An 11,810-nucleotide genomic window follows, 5' to 3' on the forward strand; every position below is an offset into this window, starting at 1 on the left:
ACTCATTTTTGCTTGCAACACAAAGAAGAAATCGACCAAGCGACAGCTTGTGACTGGGAAAAAAAAGTTTTGGCACCCAAAATTCACAGTACCATTCCATGGTCCGACCAATTTAAAATCTTCAGCATTGCTTTGCGGCAGTAAAGTACAGATACTCGGGGAGAAAAAAAGTAAAGTACAGTAACGAAGTACTTGTTCTTGGTGACTTCGCACCACTGATGAATATCACCCGGAGGCGTCAAATAAACCCCCTTAAATGGATGCCGTGTGAGCCGTGTTGACCAAGTCATTGACGCTTGACTGACCCGCCCACGTCCCTTCGGCCGAAACGCTTTCCTCGCTAAGCTCTTCCGGGCGCCCGCTAAGGTTACGGCCACTTCCTATCTTTTCCAGGATAAGCTCGCCTTCACCTCCGATCTAATGAAACCAAAAACAGTTGTCAGCTTGTGTGCTTTTTGGACGCCCGTAAAAAAAAAAAAAACCTGATATGGATGTACGCTTTCCTGTGAAGGCCTCTGTATGCGTTGGGGTCTTGGCCGACTTGAAGGTTATTTGTTTTTCTTTTTGGCCTTTGACTGAACGGAGGGGTATGCGAGTTTTCATTTTCAAGTGAACTGAACCGGGCTCAAAGTGTCATAAATAGGCAATGTTTTCATGAACATTTTAACATTCCTGACTGACATAAACCTTTACAAAGTTAAAGGTCAAGTGTCAGCCCTATAAAGATTGTAAAATATATATTGAAATGAAAAATACATATAACATTCACTTCAATGTCTATACGAAAAAATAAATATGAGCGGAGACCGCTTCATCCATGCGCAAAGTTGCAGAAATGTTATTTGACATCCAAGTGGCCGGCATATTGGCTGCATCTACTACCCGTGACGTCACCCCGGACATTCGCCATTGAAAAGACGCCGTGGCCCCTCGTGTGGGAGATGAACACGCCCCTTCTGACACGGAACCTCTTTTCGAGGAAGAGAACATCTCACAACCGAGTGAAGTGACCTGGGCAATATTACACTATCGTTTCGAACCATATTTAGATGATATGCAGATCACTTCGAACTAACAACAGACTCCCAGACAGAATGTATGAGCCCGCCTGGCCGAAGCCGTGCTCGTCCGCGAGGCATGACGCGGAAGCCTACGCCGGCGAGCCCGACGGGGAAGCCGTCCAACGCGCACATCGACACATTTGGCGGGTGTTTTATTACGTTATGAGAGACGGATTACGTGGTCCCCCCCAAACTATTATTTTTTTAGTAGCTGTATACGCACTTACTTGTCATTTGGAACACACGAAGCTCTCGTCCTTTGCACCCGTGCAATCCATTTTTCACGACGAACCAGGTCTCTTGGAAACTTTTGAAGAGCGAATCCATCCTCCCGAGTGTTAGAGCAATATCCAGCAATGCAACGAGCCGCCATTTTGGCTAACACAAAGGAACAACGAGCTATCTTCCCGGAGGTAAAACTAATGGAAAGAAACGAGTATGCTTGAGCGCGCTACTGCCTTCAACGCCACTTCCTGCTTCTTGTCAAAAACAAATCCCTCCAGAGGATTTGCATGGCGGGAGTTACAAAAAGCCACATACGTCAAAATCATGTTTTGTGGTGAAAAAAAAAGATTGGTCCAGACTGTCTGTCGTTTTTTTAATTAATAACATACTAAAAATCATCCATTTCATAACAGTGGCCCTTTCACCATTGCAAAATGTAATTCTGAGCAGTTGCTTGGGGAAGCTACAAAATAATTTACTTTTTTTTTTTTTTTACATTCTATCATTGAAAAATCAAAGCATAGTGTACCTAAGACAAGTGTACAATCGCAGTTTTAAATGAAACAAATCATTTAAAAACTTTGTCCGCTATTAAATGTGACCCACAACTGTGAGAGTAAATTAGTGCCACGAGGATTTGAATTTGAAACGCCACAGAAAACGGGATTTGAATTTGAAATGTAGTGATCACATTTTCAATAGTTGCTACAATTCGCTGTCTAAAATTCACTTTCCGTGCCACCAGGCAAGGTTACTTCCGGTCAGAACCGAACACATAGCCAATCGCAGTTACGCTCTTCGTCACGTGACATCATATACTTTCACATAATTTCAGACAGCGAATTATAGCCAGTTGAATTTCAGGCAGCGAATTTTAGACAGCGAATTGTAGCAACTATTGAAAATGTGATCACTTTACATTTCAAATTCAAATCCTGTTTTCTGTGGCATTTCAAATTCAAATCCTGGTGGAATTAATTTCCTTCCATACACAACCCAATTGAAAAGAAAAACAAATCCTTTCAAGAGGAAAAAAAAATAATGTGGTTGCATTAGTCTGTATACACTCTTCTAAACAAACCTGCCACCATCTTAAGTTCCTATGATTAACCGTAAATAAAGTTTAATGTTCTGGTAGACTTTTTTTTTTTTTTACATTTTTTTTTTTTTTATCAAAATTATATCAGCAAAGTAATGATTAAAAAAAAAACATCTGCTCGGTATTAAATATACCATGAAACACACTGAAGACAGTCATCATAAAGAGGAGAAAATATGCCACAAGAGTGACATTACCAAGAAGTGGACGTGTCTCTAACATGAATCAAAAGAAAAGAAGAAAACTGCTCTGGGAGGCTGGCAAGAGACAGACAGCAACACTGAAGGGGCTGCAGGAATTTCTGGCAAGTACCTGTTGTTCAATACCACATAGAACGTGACTACAATCTTCTGTCTTTTTTTATAAGTTTGGGGTATGGTGGCAAAAGACTCACCGTACAAAAGATCATGAAAAACAGTTGAAATCTCCCGAATGTTGTTGAGAGTATTCGTCTGCTTTACAAAATTTAAATGTGTACGAAAAGCAAAGATGAATAAAAAAAAAAAGCATAACTGAGGTGAGCTGGACTAGAAGTTTTATTTGAAAACCATCAATCGTTTCATTTAAAGTTTTCTCGTTGTTTTAGGATCGAAGGTCAATTTTCGCGACACGACTCAGATTCCAGCTCCAGAAGCGCGCAACGAACTAGAACTGGAAAGGACCGGGGGGCTTGGTTTCGAGGCCCAGCTGCACAAACCCATCACGGGTGGATTTATTCTCATGACTTATGGGAGGTGGAGCCGAGTTCAAACGACCGCGGGCCAGAACAAACCAGTTCATCATTCTCCTTTCACACGCTCGGCGATAACAATAACAATTTATTACAATATTACGTAACGGCAGTGGAGTATTAGGAAAAAAAAAAAGACAAACCATGACAAAAAGAAAAAGATGCAATGTTCTGAGCATGAAGTCAGAATTTGTTTGAATGAAAATGTAATACACTGTACATATTATGTCTTATATTCTGTATACACTTATACTCTCTCTCTCTCTCTTTATATATATATATATATATATATATATATATATATATACACACACACACACACACACACACAACACACACACACATATATATGTATAACATATGTATATCCACCTGTTCACACCTACATGCAAAATAATACAGAAATAATTTGATTATATTAAATAAAGCAATGAAAAATAGAGGTACTGTATTTATAAAAATATTTTAATGCTAAAACAATCATTTTTTCATTTTTTAGAACAAATCTAATATTACGAGAATTTTTTTCCCCGCTATTTCAGAAATATATGCATAATAATAAAAATTACATATTGATTCTAAAATGTCATTGTTATTCATGAATTTTTAAATACACTGTTTCTTTGTGTGTTTTTTTATGGTCTGATAAATTTCTTGCGCTCCGTTCATCCGCATGAGTCCAAAGTACAAATCCATATTTATTCCATGTTGACTGCATCATCGTAGAGCGACTGTTGACTTGAATTTCTTCTTCTGAAAGGATGGGGGTTGCGGGGGGGGACAGTGCCATAAAAACAAAATATATCAAGGAGGAAGAACAGGAAGTGGAAGAGGACAAATGATCCCCTCGGCATACGCACTAGTATATCAGAAGGATGAATCGGCTGTAAAGCGGCGCACACGCCGATGACTTCCCGATAACCTGAACACGTGGAGTTACGTAACTTACTGCGGCTTGACGTGACTCAACGCTCCCGAGTAAAGCGAGGGCAACCAAAAAGCAAACATCAAGGCTTTTCGTGTTTTCCCAGGCATCAACATTACTTTTTTGTACAAGTTAAACACTCATTTAAAAGCGCATTCAAAGGGTGCACAATTTACAAAATCCAACAGTGCCCTGAAATACGATTTTTAATTGGTTCATTTGTGACTCAAAATCTCAAATCACCTTTCCCGTTTGAAATGAATGGAAATGCTATTAATCCGTTTCAGCCATGCCAAAATAACAGCAAAAATGTTTGTAATGTGTATTTTAAAAGCGCAAGCTATATAACAGGGCACTTTATAAAAAAAAAAAAGCAATATCCATCCATTCTTCTATTTTCTTAGCCGCTTATCCTCACAAGGGTCGCGGGAGTGCTGAATTGGTTGCCAGCCAATCATAGGGCACAAACAGCCGCACTAACAATCACACCTAGGGGCAATTTAGAGTGTCCAATTAATATTACATGTTTTTGGGATGTGGGAGTAAACTGGAGTGCCCAGAGAAAACCCACACTGGTGCGGGGAGAACATGCAAACTCCACACAGGCGGAGCCGGGATCGAACCCTGGACCTCAGAACTGTGAAGCCAACACTTTACAGCTCATCCACCAAAATACAATATTGAGATAATTTAATAGAATGTTATGAATTAAGCTATTTTTGTCATACTTTCGCCTCCAATCCATGTATTGCTCACTCTGGTGTGCCTGCCTTGGCCACCAGTATAATAGAAACAAGGATATACAAGGAGACAGACGAGATGACTCAACTCCTCAACAGTAACATTAGTCATTCGCAGAAAATAAAGAACAGATACCAGTGAATACCGCCACAGTCTGTCTACATGTGTTGCTCCAACATTAGCGTTAAAATATCTATTGCTTAAAGGGTTGTAGTAACAAAACTACATAGACGGTATTCATCAGAATGTCTATGCTGTTTGTGTTAGCATTTAGTTAGTGGACTTACAGGCTAAGATATGCAATTCTTTGTTTTATGTTTGGTCCGACAATAAACTTCAACTGGGAGTGGCAAAAAAAAATAATAATCACCTTCCTCCATCACGTGAAATGTGAGACAGAATGGCGGTCGAATGGTTGGCACATCTGCATCGCAGTTGTGAGGTTTATTTTACTTATACATTACTGAACAGTTTCCACAACATTCAGTCTGGTAGGAGTACACTAATTCTAGTCGTACACAAAAAAAATAAATAAAATAAAAAAATCAGATTTTAATGTTCAAACTGTCTGCCTTAATTTATTTAGGACAGTATATTCGTTCAATATAGTCCACTTGTATTTAACATTTGGACTGTTATGTTTTCAATCAAATATTTGGTGATCATTTTATTTCAACCCTTGAGGGGGCTGAAACAATCCGCACCCCCCGCTGTCATGACACCACGCCGCACTGAGGGGGCCCACCCCCCAGTTTGAAAACCACTGCCCAATGTGAATGCACAGTATGTGGACTATAGTGGTTTGGTGCTCAGGCAGTGTTTATAAGATCGGCAACATATGCTGTCAATTATTTCCTCTCATGTCGGCGCCCACACCTTTCTCCGGGGGGCGGCGTCACAGATATTTAACTTTTATGGCAAAACATGAAATCCAAATAATCCAACCAGATCCGAGTGGGCCCCAAATGAAAATGTGGTTGCAAATCGACAAAACAAACATTGTATATGTACTGCCATAACATAACAAAATAGAATGTACCGGTATATATATATATATATATATATATATATATATATATATAAGCAATCAATCTATTTAGTGAATATTTTTTTTTCCAAAAAATTATCCGAATCCTAATCCATTTCAGCGCCAGATCGTGCGCCTTCTGGTCTACATGCATTTGCCACCGGGGGGCAGTACAATACAGATATACTGACACGCAAAGAAGAGTTTCACAACTGAATCAGTGAAACGCAGTATTTATTTTTTGTTGCAGAGGATAAAGAAAATGCCCATATTGCCCATATTTGGCAGTGTGTCGTGTTAAAATATCCATTGCATAAAGCGTTATAATGCTGCAACATCGAGGTTACCCATTAGTCTGTTTATGTCATTTTGCAATGTTTTTCAGCATTAAGATAACTTTTCTAAAGTATGTGATTGTTTTAAATACACGTGTAATTATTAGACTTATGTTATATTATGTCGCAAGTCAGATCCCCGCCCCCCAAAAAAAAAAAAAATCAAGTGAGCAACGGTTTGTATCTCGAGACACTTGTGTGCTAAGTCCCCCTCAAGTCTAAGCACCACTGTATTTAGAAAAAAATAGTAGTCATATTTGTGACAGCATTCATGTATTCAAATTTCATCCCAAAAAAATTGTATGACCAGGAAAATTCTGAGGTAAATAACATAAAACTGAAAGTATTGCAGCGAAGAATCACAGTGTAAATGACCAGAGAGGTTATTCAAAAGTATTTCCAGTGCTGTTAATAAAGTATTTAGAACAAAAGTTAGAGTGGGTATAATAAGTCTACACACCCCTCCTCAAATGCGAGGTTTTTGTGATGTACAGAGGTTTTTTTCAGGAGAGCATGTAAAAATAAACTGAAAAAACGTGAGTGGCACAGCGGAGCAACCTGTTAGGGCATTGGCCTCACAGGTCTGAAGACCAGGATTGAATCCCAGTCCTGCCTGTGTGGCATTTGCATGTTCTCCCCGTGCCGACATGGTTTTCTCCAGGCACTCCAGTTTCCTCCCACTTCAACATGCAGTAATTGGAGACTCTAAATCTAAGTGTGATTGTCAGTGCGACTGTTTGTCTCTATGTACCCTGAGATTGGCTGGCAACCACTTCAGGGTGTACCCCGCCTCCTGCTTGCTGACGGCTGGGATAGGCTCCAGCACTCCCGCGACCCTTGTGAGGATAAGTGGCAAAGACAATGGATAACAAATTCATTTGAGTTGTACAGGTCACATTAACGGCGGAAAAGGTTTTTGAAATGGTTTCTCTTGGCCTTTTAATCACAGAAACCTGGTATTTGAACAGGGGCTGTGAAGAGTTTTTCGATTCACTGTCAGAATTCATTTGACGTTAAGTCCCATGTGGAAATATTTTATTTTAAATAAGAACAAGTTGGGAGTCAACCAGCATCACCTAGCGGACGGTGTTGAATTTTGGAGGGATGTGTTGTTTTCCCCCCCAAACAACACCTGCAATTGTGCAACGTGTTTTGTTGCCCAAGTAGAGCGCCTGACGTCTAAAAAGCGCCAGTATGAGATGGGAAAATAACAAGAGTTGGGGCCAGAAAAAAAAAAAGCTGCAGAGATCTCTGCTCATCCATACACACAAGCAGGGAAACTAATGAAATATAAACAATATCAATAGTGTGTACAAATGAAGTTGCCCGAGAGGATGCGAATATCCACAGCGTGTTGCATAATGACGAGCATGAAAAGACTAGCGAAGCTCATTCCGTTACTTTCAGCCTTTCTTCAAAGCGTCATTACACAGTGGCTGACTTCTTTTTACACCGATTATACTGCTATTGAAAATATTGAATGTACAGTTAATTGAACTTATCTAAGAGGTTTATTCATTATTTTAGAATGTGCTAAAAGTAGGTAGCTTCTTTCCTTCCTACCCTCCACCCATCCATCCTGCCTCCCTTTGTTCCTAACTTCCTTACTTTCATTTCTACCATCCGTTTTTCCATCCGTCCTGGCCTCTCACATACCATTTATCTTTCCTTCCTTCCATCTATCTTTCCTTACTCCATTCCTACCTTCCACCCTTCTTGTTTCCTTCCCTCCTTCCTCCACTTGTTGCTACCATCCTTCCTTCTCACTTGCTAAGCTCCTTCCATCTTTTCAGCCTTTGCTCATTCCGTCTTCTTCTTTATGATTTTCCCCTGAACCAATGTGTTCAGGTACTTTGTTCCAACTCTTTCTATCCTCATACTAATATTCAAGGTATATAGTACTTTTAAAGGTTAGTAGCAAAGCGCAATCCTACATCATTGACAACAATCCAAAGCAGACGTTTTGTCAGGTCGCGTATGTGACCTTAGGTGTCACGGCGGTGGGCAAACTGTTGTTTTGAGTGTCACGTAGGTGACACATGCAGGTGTTTGCATGTGGCGGGTGACCGAGAGATGACCACACATTGACCTCCTTTGCAGACTAGACCAAACTAGATCCCTATGAGAATTATTGATTGGCCAAAGACATCATTTCTTATAATTCAGAGACAAAAATACACGATAAAGGGAGAAAGGGAGTCATTTAAGGGTCTCCATTGCTGACAGTCACACCAGCAATTGTTTATAACATCAACCCAGGCTAGAAACTTTGGTTTGAGTTTTTAAGATCAAAGAGGTAAAAATTCAATAGTAATTATATGTAAATGTTACAAAAGAAAACAAATAAGGATAATATTACAAGTCCCAGAATGCACTAAAATAGGTAATACGATGTCCAGTCGCTGTTTGTTTCTTTTTCTCTCGATAAAGCACTAGCTCAAGTTGGTCATTTGAAACAATTCTACAGTTTTATTACCCAAAACAATCGTTCAAGAATCGTTTTGTTGGTTGTCTAAATTGAATTAGCTTGTTACTTCCTGGCTGGGAACAGCCTTAGGGAGTAAATAGCGTTTGGCGTTCAGTTGTAAACGTAAAATTTGGTTAGTTATCATTGAAATGATTAATAATAAAAATATGTCTCTTCTATTGTGTTGTTACTCACAGCCGCCCACGTACGTAGTAGCTCAGTTTAATCTGTTTCTCTTGTGTGAAGGAATCTTTAGTTTAAAAAAAAAAATGTTTAAGCAGGTTTATTAGCCCTCTAATTATGATAAATGGGTTGGCACTTGCTAGTACGGCGGCCAGTAAAGGTCAAGAAACGTCTGTTAACGTGTACTGTACAGTATTGATGAACTACCGAATAATGAATGAAAAAATCATCAATAACTACGAGGGTTCAACCTTAATAAATATATGCTTGAAGCTTGATTTATTCTGTCATTGAAATAGCAAATCTGACTAATTTGACTAATTAACAATGTGAGGTCCATGTGTGTCAAATTCATGTTAACTTTTTATATTTTTGGGCAAATTGCAAGATGATGTATGGAAAAAAAATGAGGAGCAGGGAGTTTACGAGCACCTCCAAAGTTCATATCAGATTTGTCCGTGTGAGAGAACCGGTGAGGGATTGGAAAACATCAGCAGTGTTAGCTATATTTAAATATTTTTACATCTAGTTAACTTTTGTCATTGAATTTAAACAGTTTTTATGCACCGGGATCCACGATGTTCACTTCAGAAATACTTTTTTTCCTGTGTTTGATTCTGTATTTAATCAATGCAAGAGCACCAAATTGACCCCAAACGCTACCCAAGACTTGATTTAATTATTATTATTATTATTTTTTTTATTTTTTTTTTTTTTTACAGCCAGAAACTTAAATACGAAATAAGAAATAAGAGAAAAGTTTGGACTTACGTTTTATTCTTTCAGACCATTTGTCCAAAGAGGAGTATTCCAGTGCGGAGATCAGGCTTGCATGAACGTCTCGGTGGCGCCTGCGCTCGGGCTGATGTAAGACAACCCCGCACACATAGGAGGAGGGATAAAAAGGGGGGAAAATAGAGGGAGAAAGAGGCAAGAAAGAAGGGAAAAAAATCCCTCACATTCTGTGGATTCTTGGGAGCCAGCCAAAGTCCCAGAATTCCACACCCCACACATAAGGTTTCAATTTAGGCCCGATCCAAAAGGCTCCATCAGAAAGCTTTCTTTCCTGGCCTGAAAAGAGTCTTTCTTTTTGACAGCCACTGGAGCTTCAAGGTAATGCTTGTGCCGCTGCACAAGAATCTAAAAACGGGCGGCCAAGCATTTTCTAGATGATCTTTAAGATCCTAGATCACCTTTTTTTTTTTTTTTTTTAAGTCATATATTATGACTCAGAATCCAGGTCATCAGGAACAAATGGTCAAAGCAGATACACAAAATAGTTGTCTTATAAAGCAATCATACAAAGTTGGTTTTGTTTTTTTTGTTTTAGTTGCTATAGAATCATCAGAATGGGCTCCTTCAAACATGTTGAACTAGTTTCACCAATTCTTTGAGGTGAGACTTGGAGGACGTGTGCCACATTCCGAAAACTCAAGTGCACTGAAGATTGGAAATTGAGGTCTACAGAGAAGAAAATAAGTATTTGAACACCCTATATATTGAAAGTTCTCCCACTTAGAAGTCATGGCGGCGTCTGAAATCTTCATCGTAGGTGCATGTCCACTGTGAGAGAGATCATCTAAAAAGAAAAATCCAGAAATCACAATGTGTGATTTCTTTTTAAAGATTTATTTGTGTGGTACAGATGCAAATAAGTATTTGGACACCTGTCTATCAGCTAGAATTGTGATCTCAAAAAAACCTGTTAGTACGCCTTTAAAAGTCCAGCGCCACTCTATGTATTATCCTGAATCAGATGCACCTGTGTGAGGTCGTTAACTGCATAAAGACACCTGTCCACCCCGTACAATCAGTAAAACTCAAATTTGTAACATGGCCAAGACCAAAGAGCTGTCCAAAGACACCAGAGACAAAATTGTACAACTCCACACAGCTGGAAAGGGCTACGGAGAACTTGCCAAGCAGCTTGGTGAAAAAAGTCCACTGTTGGAGCAATCATTAGAAAATGGAAGAAGCTAAACATGCCGGTTAATCTCAATCGGAGTGGAGCCCCATGCAAGATATCACCTCGTCGGGTCTCAATGATTCTTAGAAAGGTGAGGATTCAGCCCAGAACTACACGACAGGACTGACTGTCAACGACCTCAAAAGAGCTGAGACCACCGTTTCCAAGGGGACTGTTGCTAATACACTAAGACGTCATGGATTGAAATCATCCATGGCACGGATGATTCCCCTGTTTAAACCAGCACATGTCAAGGCCCGTCTTAGCTTTGCCAATGACCATTTGGATGATACAGAGGAGTGTCATGGGAGAAGGTTTTGTGGTCAAATGAGACTAAAATGTAACTTTTTGGTCATGATTCCACTAACCGTGTTTGGGGGAAGACAAATGATGAGTTCCAACCCAAGAACACCATCCCTACTGTGAAGCAAGGGGGTGGTAGCATCATGCTTTGGGGGTGTTTTTCTGCAGATGGGACAGGACAACTGCACTGTATTAAGGAGAGGATGATCGCGGGAAGGGGAACAACCTCTTTCCCTAAGTCAGAGCATTGAAGATGGGTCGTAGCTGGGTCTTTCAACATGACAATGACTGGAAACACACAGCCAGGAAAACTAAGGAGTAGCTCCGTAAGAAGCATATCAAGGTTTGGGCGTGGCCTAGCCAGTCTCCAGACCTAAACCCAATAGAAAATCTTTGGATGTAACTGAAACAGCCCAGAAACCTGTCTGATCGAGAGAAGATCTGTGTGAAGGAGTGGGCCAAAATCCCTCCTGCAATGTGTGCAATCCTGGCGAAAAACTACAGGAGAAACGTTTGACCTCTGTAATTGCAAACAAAGGCTACTGTACTAAATATTAACATTGGTTTTCCCAGGTGTTTAAATACTTATTTTCTTCACTGTATATGCACCGTGTATCATGTCGGCAACCAGTCCACTGTGTACGCCGCCTCTCGCCCAAAATCAGCCAGGACAGGCTGCCACTCACCCAATAAGGGTGAGCGCTATAGAAATTGGAAAATAGATGACTCAAGAGTCCAGTTTGTCAGA

General features: G+C 39.9%; 1 protein-coding gene across 2 annotated transcripts in view; it reads right to left on the bottom strand.

The window, feature by feature from the left end:
* The window catches only part of LOC133503334 (discoidin domain-containing receptor 2-like), a 36,152-nt gene extending 26,458 nt beyond the window's left edge, over positions 1–9,694 (bottom strand). Inside the window, exon 1 of one of the 2 annotated variants that reach the window (XM_061824858.1) lies at positions 9,565–9,694. The gene's annotated coding sequence lies outside the window, so the exon portion shown is untranslated. Of the gene's footprint in view, positions 1–8,805; positions 8,838–9,564 lie in introns of those variants that run through there. The other variant, XM_061824859.1, reaches the window with a different exon arrangement.
* Positions 9,695–11,810: the final 2,116 nt, after the last annotated feature.

This window comes from Syngnathoides biaculeatus, chromosome 7, assembly GCF_019802595.1.
Source record: "Syngnathoides biaculeatus isolate LvHL_M chromosome 7, ASM1980259v1, whole genome shotgun sequence".
NCBI lineage: Eukaryota > Metazoa > Chordata > Actinopteri > Syngnathiformes > Syngnathidae > Syngnathoides > Syngnathoides biaculeatus.